Below are 13,725 nucleotides of genomic sequence, written 5' to 3' on the forward strand. Positions count from 1 at the left end.
GATTCTTCTAAGAAAAATCATCATTTGGACCAGGGGTCTCAATGTTACATCTATACTTGAGAAACACAGACTACACCGAGTGAGTAGAGAAAGTGGTGGCGGAAGAACTGTCATGAATATACCCGGACGTCTCATCTGGATGATTTGTATCCGATGAAGAGAAAGAACATCTGAAACATATAACAAAGCACGCGATTGAGACCGTATATATTTAGCGGTGGCTAGGGAAGGTCATGTATGTTTGTATATCACATTCCTCCTGGATATACCCGGTCTCATCAAGTTGATTTGTATTCAATGAATGGAAAGAACACATATGGATGGGCAGAAACAACACCGTCAAGTAAATTGTGAATTTTGTGGCTAAGAGATGAGCTATATATAGGGGTCACGATGGTTGAAACCCGTCAGGACGGAAAGGGCTGAAAAAAAGGGTGGGAACTGAAGGCGAGAAGCTAGAAATATAACGGCTTACACTCGAAAAATGTGGGCGGGGAAAAAACTTTCGATGTGGGAAGAGTTGACGGAGAAAACAGAAGGGTTGTTTGTTGAGTTTCCCCTAGAGAACACTCGGCAAATACTAGGCAGGAAATATTGCCTCCATGTGCAAAAATTGGGCGGCAAAAACATCCAAGGTTTGCTGACTGTCTTTTAGGGTACACTCGGCAAAGCATGTCCGCCGTGACCACGTCGTCAGTCGCAGGCGCCCCTGTCACGTGTCCCCATTCTTTGCGATGTGTAATTTTTTGCCGGGTGTTTTTTGATAGTTTGTTGCCTAGAATTTTTGTGTTTCCGTGACTCTTTGCTGCGCCGCTTTGTTTGCCGTGTGTCTCTTTTGTCTTCGCGGAGTTCTCCATCTTTGTCATGTGTTTCTGGCCCCGACACTCCGCAAAGAAGTTTATTAATTTGCCGAGATCCAAACTTTTTACACTCGCAAACAGCCCATATATATTCAGCAGCAGCCTATTTGCCGGTACTGTCTGAGGTAGACAGATAGATGGGTTCTACCTGTCACCCATTTGTCTCAGGAGTATTAGACTTGTTCAACAAAGGCGCGTTCACACGCGCGCTCGTAGCCGGCGGCCGCTGCGTCCTCCGGCGAGCCAAGCGCGCGCGGCGCGTGATCGTCGTTGTCCGTCTGGTGCACGCGCGCGCACCATGAGAACCGAACAGCGCGGCTCTAGAACACTCACGCATAGACTCGGTCGCGGGCGCAATTAGTTGATGCTTAATCACCCGGTGCATAACCAGCCAGGAAGAGGGACCAGATATCCATTAATCCACAGCTAGACCCCTTCATCACTAATATAAGCTGAGAAAAGGTGAAAAACGTACTAAGCAGCAGATTAACTACTGCCATCGTGGTTCTGCATGGCGTGGCAACCATTACCTAGCTAGCTTAGCTATCACAGGTAGCATCTACGAGTTTTTAAAATGTTATTAAGCTAAGATGAGGCGCTCATGATAGGGAATCGAGTAGGTTGGTAAAACAATTACTAGTACCTCAACTTGATATCCCTTGCATCATTGGTAGTATATGAGGTGGGGGAGGGTAAATATCTTTGGTTACTTTCATGCGTGAACCAACGGCTGTAACTGTCAGCTACGCAGGCAGAATGACCACGGATAAGTGGGCTTTAATTAATTTGTTGGTGACCTCATTTTCCTTTGTCATGGCTACAAGATGGATCTCTAATCATTTTAATTCACCAGGTTAGGGGAAACCCACACTTGCCCTATAGCACAATAAGAAATTGATTGTGGATTTGCTGGCTGGTCCTGCAGCAATGATGTAAATCGCGGTGCATGCATCCAAATTTTCCTATTTATGTGTTGTGAGCACACGGTGGTGCGGCGGGTAGCGGGGGCACCCCTTGGTGCCGCTGCTGCCAGCGGCGGTGCGGTCAGGCCCGCTCTAGGCCCATATGGGCCTGGTGGACCGCGGCTTCATGTGGCGGTTTCTGGCGCCCTGGCTGCACCCTGGAGCTGTCTAGCTTGTGAGGGCGGGTCGGCGTGCATCTTGCCCTTTGGCGCTGCATCCTTCTAGAAGGTGTCGTCACGCGGTGTTGTCGCTCCTCGTATGGGTATCTCTGGGCCAACGAAACCCTAGATCCCCCACGGGATCGGGTGAGGCTGGCGCTCCTGCGTTGCTTGCCTCTTGAGGCCTCTCTTTGGACATCTGTCGGTCGGAGGAACTAGTGGATGGAGTTGGTGGTTGGAGGCGGTGAGCTGCTGAGCAGCCTCGGCTACGGCGGGCGCGCATAAGTGACTTTCAGTTTGGTGAGCTCCAAGTGAAAGCCCTTCACCGGCCTTGGTTGGTCCTGGCGATGGTGGTGCTCTGGGTCATCGCTCCCTCCTTGAAAGCATCATTATGGAGCCCCTTTACCTCCCATTTTGGTACCTGGTATGTTCATCTGGCTAGAGTTGTCCTTTTTTTTATCTTCGTCTAGCTAGGCGGTGTGCTACCCTGGGGCCAGCGTGGATGTCAGAGCATCGACTTCGGTTTATCGCCTCCGCAGTGTTGCGTTGAAGTATTTTAGTGGTGGCTTTGGTTGCTTGGATGACTTGGTCGTCGACTTGTGGAAGTGCGGCCTCGGGGCCAAGGTGGATGTCGGAGCGGCAGCTCCGGTTGTTCGCATCCGCCGTGTTGCGTTCAGATGTTGGGGTGTCGGCTATGATCACTCTGGTGTGTTTGGGGTGCGGCCTTGGAGCCGGTGTGTTGTGTTTGGTGTTGTATCGGCTTTCGGCTGGTTTTGCTTATAAACCGGCCAACTTTCTATATCAATGAAAAGGCAAATCTTTTGTCTCGTTTTCAAAAAAATAGTAGCGCATAAGTATAAGTTTGCATGCATTCTCCATGATAATGTGAACTATTGTACTACGTACGTCTGTCCGCAAATAGATTACTTAGATTTGTCCAAATCTAGAAGTAGGTACCTTTTTTGTCAAAAAAATAGTGTAAATAAACTGAATTGTCCATCGAAGATTATTAGTCCACAGAAGACTTTTGCATACCTTATTTTGTCACGATGTTAGTAGCTACTCTTTGGAATCAAGTATTACATTGTGTAGACTTGTCATCAAGTCTATATATACATACTCCCACGTACATATCAATCATTATTCGCGCAATATTGTATTATACGGTCAGGAACCTCAGTATGGTCCCTCATCTCATCACTTTCCTTTTCTTTTTTTCCTTTGGAGAAATGGACCCTCCCCATCTTGGCACGAAAATATGACCACATTGGGCTTCTTTAATCATGCTTGCGCGGCATAAGAACTGTCCACTACTTTCCTAGCTTGTCTCAGTTAGCACACCTTTTCATACAAATTTTGTGTATAAAAACCATTATCACTGGTGAAGGCTATGCAAAAAACTTCTGTACCTACATAGACCTTTCTTTTCCTAGTTAACGTAAATAGTATAAGGTTATACAGAATTTACAATCATTGCGAAACCTTTAGCCATTTAATAATGTAACAAGAGTCATGGCCCGGATCAGATGCTTCATCCAACAATTACTATATATATGTACCTATGTTGTGAAAACTTTACTAGTTTATGAAAGATTAGTCGCCGTGGGCAGCCTTAAGTTTCTATGCTTTCTTTCTCTCACTGGAATCAAACCAACACAGTGTGTAGTGCTGGTGCTGAAAAGGAGGAACAAACAAACAAGTGCTACCATATGTGCAACCTTAGCTGTGATTTATATGCTAAAAGTCGTTAACTTGATGGCACAATTAAGTAGGCAACAAATGGAAGTCCTTGCACCACCTTCATATTCTTCACTTTTTGTAATTTTCTTAGCTCTCAAGATTCTGACACATTGCATTCACAACGAAAGTTCTAAAAAACTAGTACTAGTTGTTTATATGTATGCTCAAGCAGTGCACGAAACAAAGCTTAAGTTCAGTTTGGACATCACAAAAGCAGAAGTATAAACTTTCGAATATATTCTCTGGCTTCGAGACACAACATCTAGTTTTTTCCAGCTACCGCGTAGGACGCGGCTGGGTTTCGCTACAATAAAATTAAAAAATGCAAAAAGGGAAGGGCTCAAGCAGGTGCTTAACAGCTTAAGTACATGAGTTGGATAAAACGAAGGGGATAGCTACCCGAGATGATGTTCTACTTCATGTAAAGCATATGAAACAAGTGGTGTCCGCTTTAAGGGACAGATGCTTGAGCCTGTCCATAAGCCCGGGGATGTTCCTTTCATCTAGATTTCTTTTTCCTTGTCTAATCATCTGATTCAGGGACTTAAACTACGACACCTATATGGCTATATATGTAGTGCCCGGCTTCAAATCTACCACATTTTGGACCACCCACCCATAATCTCAACTCTATTAACATTTGTCAGATATCCCAAAATAAGGGAAAATACATAGCTACAATAGCTTCAGTAAAAAAAAACATGCACATGCGTACATAATACAGATACGACCAGCTGCTACCATATTATATATATCATGTCCAAAGTCAATTGTCTACTTCTACTACTTTCTCTTCAGCCGCCTCCTGGATTGGAACACGTAAAGTGCCGGCCAAAACTACCTGAAACAGGCTATTATACTGATAGCTTTTGTACCCTGAGCCCTTTGAAGCCTACAAATACTGACCCACACCAAGTGCTTCCATGATCGAACATTAGCACGCTTATGCCTTGGCTTTTCCACTCACTCGCTAATCTTACGTGTCTCGCACTAAGCCGTTAGCCATTACTGTACAGAGCACCACATAAACCATGCAAGCATCCTTATTTTACTTGTCACCGACACGATCGTGTCTGATCTATACGCGGCCACGATGATTAGTTTTTGAGTGTATCTGTGCTTTTCGGAGGTACTAGTATATCTAGCTACGTGGATTCGGAAACGTGCATTACGAGTGATGGTGTGTGCATGAGACGATCGATATGGTAGACCCTACTTTATTAGGTTTAGCTTTGGTAGCACCGTATCAGTAGGGTGGTGCTTTTGCCAATGGCGTCTCTCTACTAATCTATAGCCATTGTCCCATCCTTGAAGGGCGCTTTTGAGACCACATCTGTCGCCTTGCGCCCTTGCCACGCTATGTAAGAGCAAGAACTAGCGATGTTGTGCAAAAGGCCATACATGCGGACGTTCCCTGGTTTAAGGGTCTGTTTGTTTGGGCTGCAGCTTTTGAAAAGCAGCTGTAGCTGGTGAGCTGTGAAAAAACAGCTGTGGGAAGCAGCTCTGAGAAGCAGAGATTTGATATTTGGCAGAAGTGCTTTTAATAGCAGATGCAGCTGTTATGAAGGATGAAATTTCTAAAATGCCCTTGAATCTCCGAAAGATGTATAAATGCCGATTTGAAACAAGTTAGCTATTTTTAACTGTTGTATTACATAATTACTATGTATAAGAGCTTAATTATCTCAATTATCTATTTAACTAAAATATATTATGAACGCGCTTTGTATTGGAATAATTTGGTTAAAATTTATTTGGGATTTTGGCTGCAATATATTATCTGAGCAATATATTACAATACGAAACCCAAAAAGGTTACACATTATCTGAGCAAAGTTTCTCATTACTCCGATATTTGAACATATTGTGTAAGTAGGTTGTAATGACAAAAATAATTATCGTTGGTATTACCAAATACTATTGACCAACAGATCCGAAGCATTCAGAACTGATTTTTTCTAGAATACATACATACATCGAACACATACATACGAGTATGCTACACAGACAGGCACGAATTTGCACAGGTAAACAGCACTTCAGAATATCTATCCATACGGCTGCGGAGGAGGAAGTGCAAGCCGTCGGACGAGGAAAGGCAGTGGCGGCGGACGAGGAACAGCGAGGAAGCGGTGGCGGCTCGAATTGCTCCCGTCGGCGGCGAGGACAACCGGGGACGGCGGCGGCGGCGAGGACGGCCGAGCGGCAGCCGGGGCACGCTGGAGGCGGGGAACGGTGGCGACGACGGGGAGCGATGGCGGCGGCGAGGACGGGGAGCGATGGCGGCGGCGAGGACGGCCGGGAACGGCGAACGGCGGGGACGAGCTCCACCCGCCACGGTGAGCAGCGAAGAAGAGTGCAGCAGGAACGACGCGGGGAGGAGTCCATGTACGTCGGCGGCCAAGAACGGCGGCAGGGGCGGGGGACAGCTGCGGCGGCGGCGGCTAACCCTAATCCTCTGCCATGCCCCAGAGGACGAACGGGAGAAGAGAAGGGGATGGAAACGGGCGGGTTGGGATAGGGAGTGGCAGTTTTTTTTGTAAATAATCTCAAGGATAGGGGGCACTTCCGTCCGCTTCAACTCGGGAAGCGGCAAAAGCTGAGGAAAGCACCTCTCGACTCGCTTCCCACCTCGCTCGCTCGGTTAGTTCATTTCCTACCAGCGCTTTTACGCAGCGCTTTTTCATTTTGGGTCGTTTGTTTGGGCTTCCGCTTTTGGACCCTAAAAGCATAAGCAGAAGCCCAAACAAACAGAGCCTAAGACTACACATCTAGATTAAGCTCGTGGTACATGCTCTCTGTAACACTTGGAGTTGTGATAATTGTGGCTTAGTGGCTAGCTAGATCTATCAGGACAATTTTTACTAATTATATTTGTCTATCTGGTATTTTGAATCGCGGGGAACTAGCATAAAATTGAAGAAACTGCATACACTCGGCGAAGGTGCTGAATGTCCTTTATCATGTGTATACAAACCACATGTTTGGAATCTAGAAACACTAAAGAGTATTTTTTAAGTTTAAACATCCATCTAAGACATATAAACATTAGAATCATTCATTACTAGTTATATTATCTAGTGAGTTAGGGTCCATTTTCAAATTCTGTACAGGCCCTGGATTTTGACAGGCTCGGTGCTGAACAAAGGCAGGGAAGTTTGTCATGTGTGCTGGCAAAAGCACATGACAAAGGCAATGGATTTCGCCGTGTGTGCTAGTGAAAGAACACGGCGTAGTTGGCTTCCATGGACATGGGACATACCGCAAAACACACGGCAAAGGTCTTACCTCCGTTAGTTTAGCTGGACTGTGAAGTCTTTTTTGCCGAGTAGCCGGAAAATACACACGGTTAAGGCTTTGCCAAGTTTCAGGATAAAAATTGTACAAGGTATTTTGGTTTTGTTTTCTCAAAATGAAGGTTGAAACCCCTAGCCACTGCATCCAAAAGATGCACATAGCCTTTTTTTATAAAATTATTCAACAAAACCTTACAAGAGAGAATACAAACTTAAATTCGAAGCCACCACATTATATCTACAAGATCGATGAAAGGAGTAACCATGAGCAGGGCATGTGCCCTCACATCATACCAAAGTACATCATCCAAACAACCGAATTCCTCACCAAGCTGCCCATCGGCAAGTAAGGAGCACAACTGGTCTAGCAAACCCTCGGTGCACACCAACACACACACCGTAGAAATCGCTACCGCCGTCTTCCAGGAATCAACACATTGACATTGCTAGACCTGCCGTTGATGCCGCCATGACGCCAGACGGTGCAACCTCCATGCGTGCGTCCATCATCCAACGCTCGTCACCGAGACCTGTTGCACCATGCCCCCCAAGACTTGTCATAATAGATGGTAGATGCCATGCCGCTTGTCAACACCCGGATTTTTAAGTCCAGATGCCTATTATGCCATACATCGCAATCCCAGGAATATTGTTGTTGCGAGACATAATAGTTGAATATCATAGAGTCATCATTTATTACAACACATAATCGTCTTACAAAGGTAGATCACATGATCCAATATTACAATAGTACACTAGTAGAAAACCTCTCATCCATCTAAGCCATTGGTACCGGTTCCCTTACGAACCGGTACCAATGGGGCCATTTGTACCGGTTTGAGGGCTCAGGTGGGCGAGGAGCTTTGGTACCGGTTTGGGAGGGGCTTTCGTACCGGTTCGTGTTAGGAACCGGTACGAAAGGTCTTCGGCCAAAATTCAGACGCGTGGTGGGGCCCGGGCTGGACCTTTGGTACCGGTTCGTAACACGAACCGGTACCAAAGGGTACCCAGCCATATCAAAATCGCCCAGATCGTCCCGAGCCCCCCTGCTGGCTCTCATTTTTCTCTTCTTCCTCACACTCTAAATTTTTCTCCACCTCTCACACTCCAATAATCTTTATTTTTCTCCACCATTTTAACAAGATTAACGACCTCCATCTATCCAAGGGTTAGCAATATCATCCTTTCTTCCGGCGTTCCTAATTTAGCTCATTTCTTTGGTAGTTTAACTCGTACTATTTTTCTAGTGCTAGCAAGGTGTTTGATGAAATGCCTAAGTTAGGGATTTTACTTTTTTTATAATCAATTTGAGCTGAAATTATGGTATATTTTGTAGGTTTTAATTAGTATCATCCCCGTCCTCACCGCCGTCGATCGCTAGCGTCGTCCCCTAGCCGGCACCGTACAACCTCGGTGAGCCTCTTCTTTTTTATAAAAAAAACTTAGTTTTATGTGATGAACTTGAATATTAATTAAGTTAGTCACTCATATATCCATGATGTTGTGTACTTAATGATTTTTGATATACATATAAAATGCAGATGAGTCGACAATGGATGTACGGTGACCGGTGCCATCCCGAGTTCATTACTGGCATGCATTATTTTCTCAACGTGGCTGAGGCAAACATGCAGTCGAATGGTTTCATGTATTGTCCATGTAGTTCCTGTAAGAATATGAAGGATTACTCTACCTCGAAGACCCTTCACGTCCACCTGCTGGAGAATGGTTTCATGCCCAGCTATAATTGTTGGACCAAGCACGGAGAAAGAGGGGTTATATTGGAAGACAACGAAGAAGAAGAGGATAGTGACAACGAAGAAGAGTAGCATCAAGGTCCCGTCTGGCTTCTCGTCGAATATAAAGGGAATAATAAACATGTCGGAGAAAAAGTTTCAAAACCTAAAGTCTCATGACTGCCACGTGATTATGACACAATTACTTCCGGTTGCATTGAGGGGGCTTCTGCCGGAAAATGTTCGAGTACCCATTGTGAAGCTATGTGCGTTCCTCAATGCAATTTCTCAGAAGGTGATCAATCCACTTACTCTACAAAATTTACAGAAGGATGTGGTCCAATGTCTAGTCAGCTTCGAGTTGGTGTTCCCACCATCCTTCTTCAATATTATGACACATCTCCTAGTTCACCTGGTCGAAGAGATTGGCGTTCTCGGTCCTGTATTTCTACACAACATGTTCCCCTTTGAGAGATTCATGGGAGTCTTAAAGAAGTACGTTCATAACCGTGCTAGGCCAGAAGGAAGCATCTCCAAGGGCTATGGAACAGAGGAGGTCATTGAGTTTTGTGTTGACTTTATTCCTGACCTTAAGCCGATCGGTGTTCCTGAATCGCGCTATGAGGGGAGACTGCGTGGAAAAGGCACGCTAGGAAAGAAATCAGCAACGTGTATGGACGGACATTCTTTCACTCAAGCACACTACACGGTTCTACTTAATTCCATCTTGGTGGCTCCGTACAAAGAGGAACACAAGGAGATCTTACGCTCTAAATACCCGGAGCAACGTGAAGATTGGATTGATGGAGAACACATGAAGACTTTCGGCGGTTGGTTGCAAACACGTCTCATGAATGTCACCGATGACGAGCAGCTGTACTTGTTGGCCAAGCAACCATCTTCTACTATATCGACTTTTCAAGGGTACGAGATTAATGGGAACACATTTTACACTTTCGCCCAAGACAAAAAGAGCACCAACCAAAACAGTGGTGTCCGCTTTGATGCAGAAGATGGCAATGGGAACAAGGTCACATATTATGGGTACATAGAGGAGATATGGGAACTTGACTATGGACCTAATTTCAAGGTCCCTTTGTTCCGGTGTAAATGGTTCAACCTGAAAGACGGCAGGTAGACCCGCAAGATGCGGAATGACTACGGTGGATTTCAAGAATCTTGGGTACGACACCGAACCATTCGTCCTAGCTGGTGAAGTGGCTCAGGTTTTTATGTGAAGGATATGTCTAGCAAACCGAAAAAAAGAAAAGAAAGGCAAGAGGACACATCATACGATGAGCCAAAGCGGCACATAGTTCTTTCAGGAAAAAGAAACATCGTGGGAGTAGAGGACAAGACAGACATGTCAGAAGATTATAATAAGTTTGATGATATTCCACCCTTCAGATATTCCACCCTTCAAGGTAAAAATTGACCCAAGCATCATCTTAAACAATGAAGATTGTCCATGGTTGCGTCGCAGTAAGAAGAAAGGGAAACGAGCGAAGAAAACTCAGAAGACTAGCTAGCTACATATAGGGATCATAACCAATATGGAAATCACTTTTGTGTAATGATGTTACAGTATGTAAGATATTAACAATGGAGATGGTTGGCTTGTTTTACTAGTTAAGTCACGGGCTTGCAGGGAAATTTTTCCGAGGCGGAACTTCCGAATATGCCATATATAGGGCATGTGCACCAAGGGCATATTCGAGAAGTTCCGCCACGGGAGATTTCCCAACCCTTTCCGCAACATTGTTAGAGGAGATGGAGTCTTCCACGGGCTTGCAGGAAAAAAATTCCGAGGCGGAACTTCCGAATATGCCATATATAGGGCATGTGCACCAAGGGCATATTCGAGAAGTTCCGCCACGGGAGATTTCCCAACCCTTTCCGCAACATTGTTAGAGGAGATGGAGTCTTCCACGGGCTTGCAGGAAAAAAATTCCGAGGCGGAACTTCCGAAGATGCCATATGGCGTGTGCACCAAGGGCATCTTCGACAAGTTCCGCCACAGGAGATTTCCCAACCCTTTCCCCAACATTTGTTAGAGGAGATGGAGTCTTCCACGGGCTTGCAGGGAAATTTTTCCGAGGCGGAACTTCCGAAGATGCCATAGGGCGTGTGCACCAAGGGCATCTTCGACAAGTTCCGCCACGGGAGATTTCCCAACCCTTTCCTCCATCCATGGTGATGAAACTCTCCATCCATGTTGGCTTGTTGAGCTGCTTCCCATGGTGTATCGATGCTCCTTTTATAGGCAGAGCGTCCTTATCCTGCCGACAGCTTTAGTACCGGTTGTAGACACGAACCGGTACTAAAGGTTACCCACGCGTCCTTATCCCACCGACAGGGCGTCGTGCGCTACATACTTTATCTCATCGAGCAGGGCGTCCTTATCCTGCCGACAGCTTTAGTACCGGTTGCACCCACCAACCGGTACTAAAGGTTACCCACGCGTCCTTATCCCACCGACAGGGCGTCGTGCGCTACATACTTTATCTCATCGAGCAGGGCGTCCTTATATCCTGCCGACAGCTTTAGTACCGGTTGCACCCACCAACCGGTACTAAAGGTTACCCACGCGTCCTTATCCCACCGACAGGGCGTCGTGCGCTACATACTTTATCTCATCGAGCAGGGCGTCCTTATCCTGCCGACAGCTTTAGTACCGGTTGCACCCACCAACCGGTACTAAAGGTTACCCACGCGTCCTTATCCCACCGACAGGGCGTCGTGCGCTACATACTTTATCTCATCGAGCAGGGCGTCCTTATCCTGCCGACAGCTTTAGCACCGGTTGCACCCACCAACCGGTACTAAAGGTTACCCACGCGTCCTTATCCCACCGACAGGGCGTCGTGCGCTACATACTTTATCTCATCGAGCAGGGCGTCCTTATCCTGCCGACAGCTTTAGTACCGGTTGCACCCACCAACCGGTACTAAAGGTTTGCCTCTGTCTTCCCGCCTATTTTCTTCCCACGCTTTTCACCGGTTCCCGCCTTTGTCTTCCCGCCATTTTTCCACTATATATATGTAGGCTTGGCCACCATTTACATATCACATCTAGACTCATATCTGCAAACCTCATCATTCTCTCCCATGGCTTCCATCGCATCTCTAACCCCCCGGGAGGCGGAGGCGCTTTGCGCCTCGAACTACCCCTGCCCGCCGGGCTACCGCGTCCCGACCGGCTGGTTGCTAAGCGCCGGAGGCGTACCGGTCCCTCCAGTCCCTCTAGGTGTGGCGCGCGAGATGGCCATCACGAACCACTACTACTTCGAGCTCACGCCAGAGCAGCGGAGGAATCCCCAGTGGCATCCCGACTACAGCCCGACTTGGGAAAGCTTCTTCATCAATCGGCGTGAGAGGGCGCTTTCCAGGCATGAGGAGGGCGGTCCGCCTCCTTCGAACTTCAACGAGGCCGGCCGTCGGCTGTGGTGGCGCGGCCGGACTCTCCAGGGCGTCATGGCCTACCGTGGCCCCCGCCTGCGCTACCCTCAGTCCCAGCCCACGCGTGCTCACCCGCCGACCGGAGAGTACCGCGACCCCGATGCCAGCGACGATGATGACGGCGACTACGACGACTACAGTGGCGACTACTACAGGGCTAGGCACGAGTATGACTGAATGACTCCAACAGTAGAATTTGGCCATGTATCTTTAATTTTCAGTTAAACTATGTATTTTAATTCGAGTTCAATCGTAATAAAATTTTATTCCCGCCCTTTCTTTCCCGCCTTTTTCCGTCGTACGTGGCGGGAAAGTTTCCCGCGCGGACGGCGTCGTGGCAAGAGTAAAGAATAGAAATAGATAATATATAGAAAAGAATTAGAAAATATATAGAAAAGAAATATAAAAAAGGATATAGAAAACAAATAGAAAAGAAAACAAACGGAAATAGAAAAAGAAATAGAAAAGAAATAGAGAAGAAAAGAAACAGAAAATAAAAAGAAAAGAAAAGAAACACAAAAGAAAAGAAAAAAAACATAAAAGAAAAGAAAGAAGAAACAGAAAACAAAATAAATAGAAAAGAAATATAAAAGAAAAGAAACACAAAAGAAAGGGGAACGAAAATGAAAAGAAAAGAAATAGAAAATGAAAAGAAATAGAAAATGAAAAGAAAAGAAATAGAAAATGAAAAGAAATAGAAAATGAGAAGAAAAGAAAAGAAACACAAAATAAAAGGAAAAAGAAACAGAAAAGAAAGAAGAAAACAGTAAAAGAAAAAAGAAACAAGAAAAGAAAAGAAAACAAGAAAAGAAAAAAGAAAACAAAAAAACCTTTAGTACCGGTTGGTACCACCAACCGGTTCGAAAGGTCTTTCGTACGGTTGGTGGTACCAACCGGTACTAAAGGCCCATCGCCCTGTTTTAGACTTAGCCGCGCGACGAGAGCCCCAAATCCTCTTCTTCCCCGCGCGACGACAGAGCCCCGACGCCGCCGACGACGCCGACGCACCCACGCCGCCGACGCACCCACACCGCCGCCGACGAAGCCGCCGCCGCCGACGCAGCCGCCGCCGCCCGCAGGTACCTCCCCGGCCCTCTCCTCCTTTTTTCCGCCGCCCGCATCCACGCCTCCCCGCTCGCGGCCGCCGACCCTTTCGTGGTCAGCCTCGCGCTCAAGGCCTGCGCCGCGGCCGGCGACGCCGGCCACGCCGCGTCGCTGCACGCCTTCGCCGTCAGGTCCTCGGCCGTCTCCTCCGTCTTCGTCGCCACCGCGCTAGCGCACGCCACGCCAAGGCCGGCCGCCTCGCGCCGGCGCTCAGGGTGTGTTCGACGAAATGCCAAGCAAGAACGTGGTCTCGTGGACCACGCTCGTGGGCGCGCCGACGCGGGCGGGCCGACGCCACGACGCGCTCCGCCGCTTCGCTGAGATGCGCGCCTCGGGGGTGCCCCGCGTCTCGCACGCATGCGCCGCTGTGCTCACCGCGTGCGCCGAGGCCAGGCTGCTGCTGCGCGGCCG

Source organism: Lolium perenne, chromosome 4 (genome assembly GCF_019359855.2).
Source record: "Lolium perenne isolate Kyuss_39 chromosome 4, Kyuss_2.0, whole genome shotgun sequence".
NCBI classification, from domain to species: domain Eukaryota; kingdom Viridiplantae; phylum Streptophyta; class Magnoliopsida; order Poales; family Poaceae; genus Lolium; species Lolium perenne.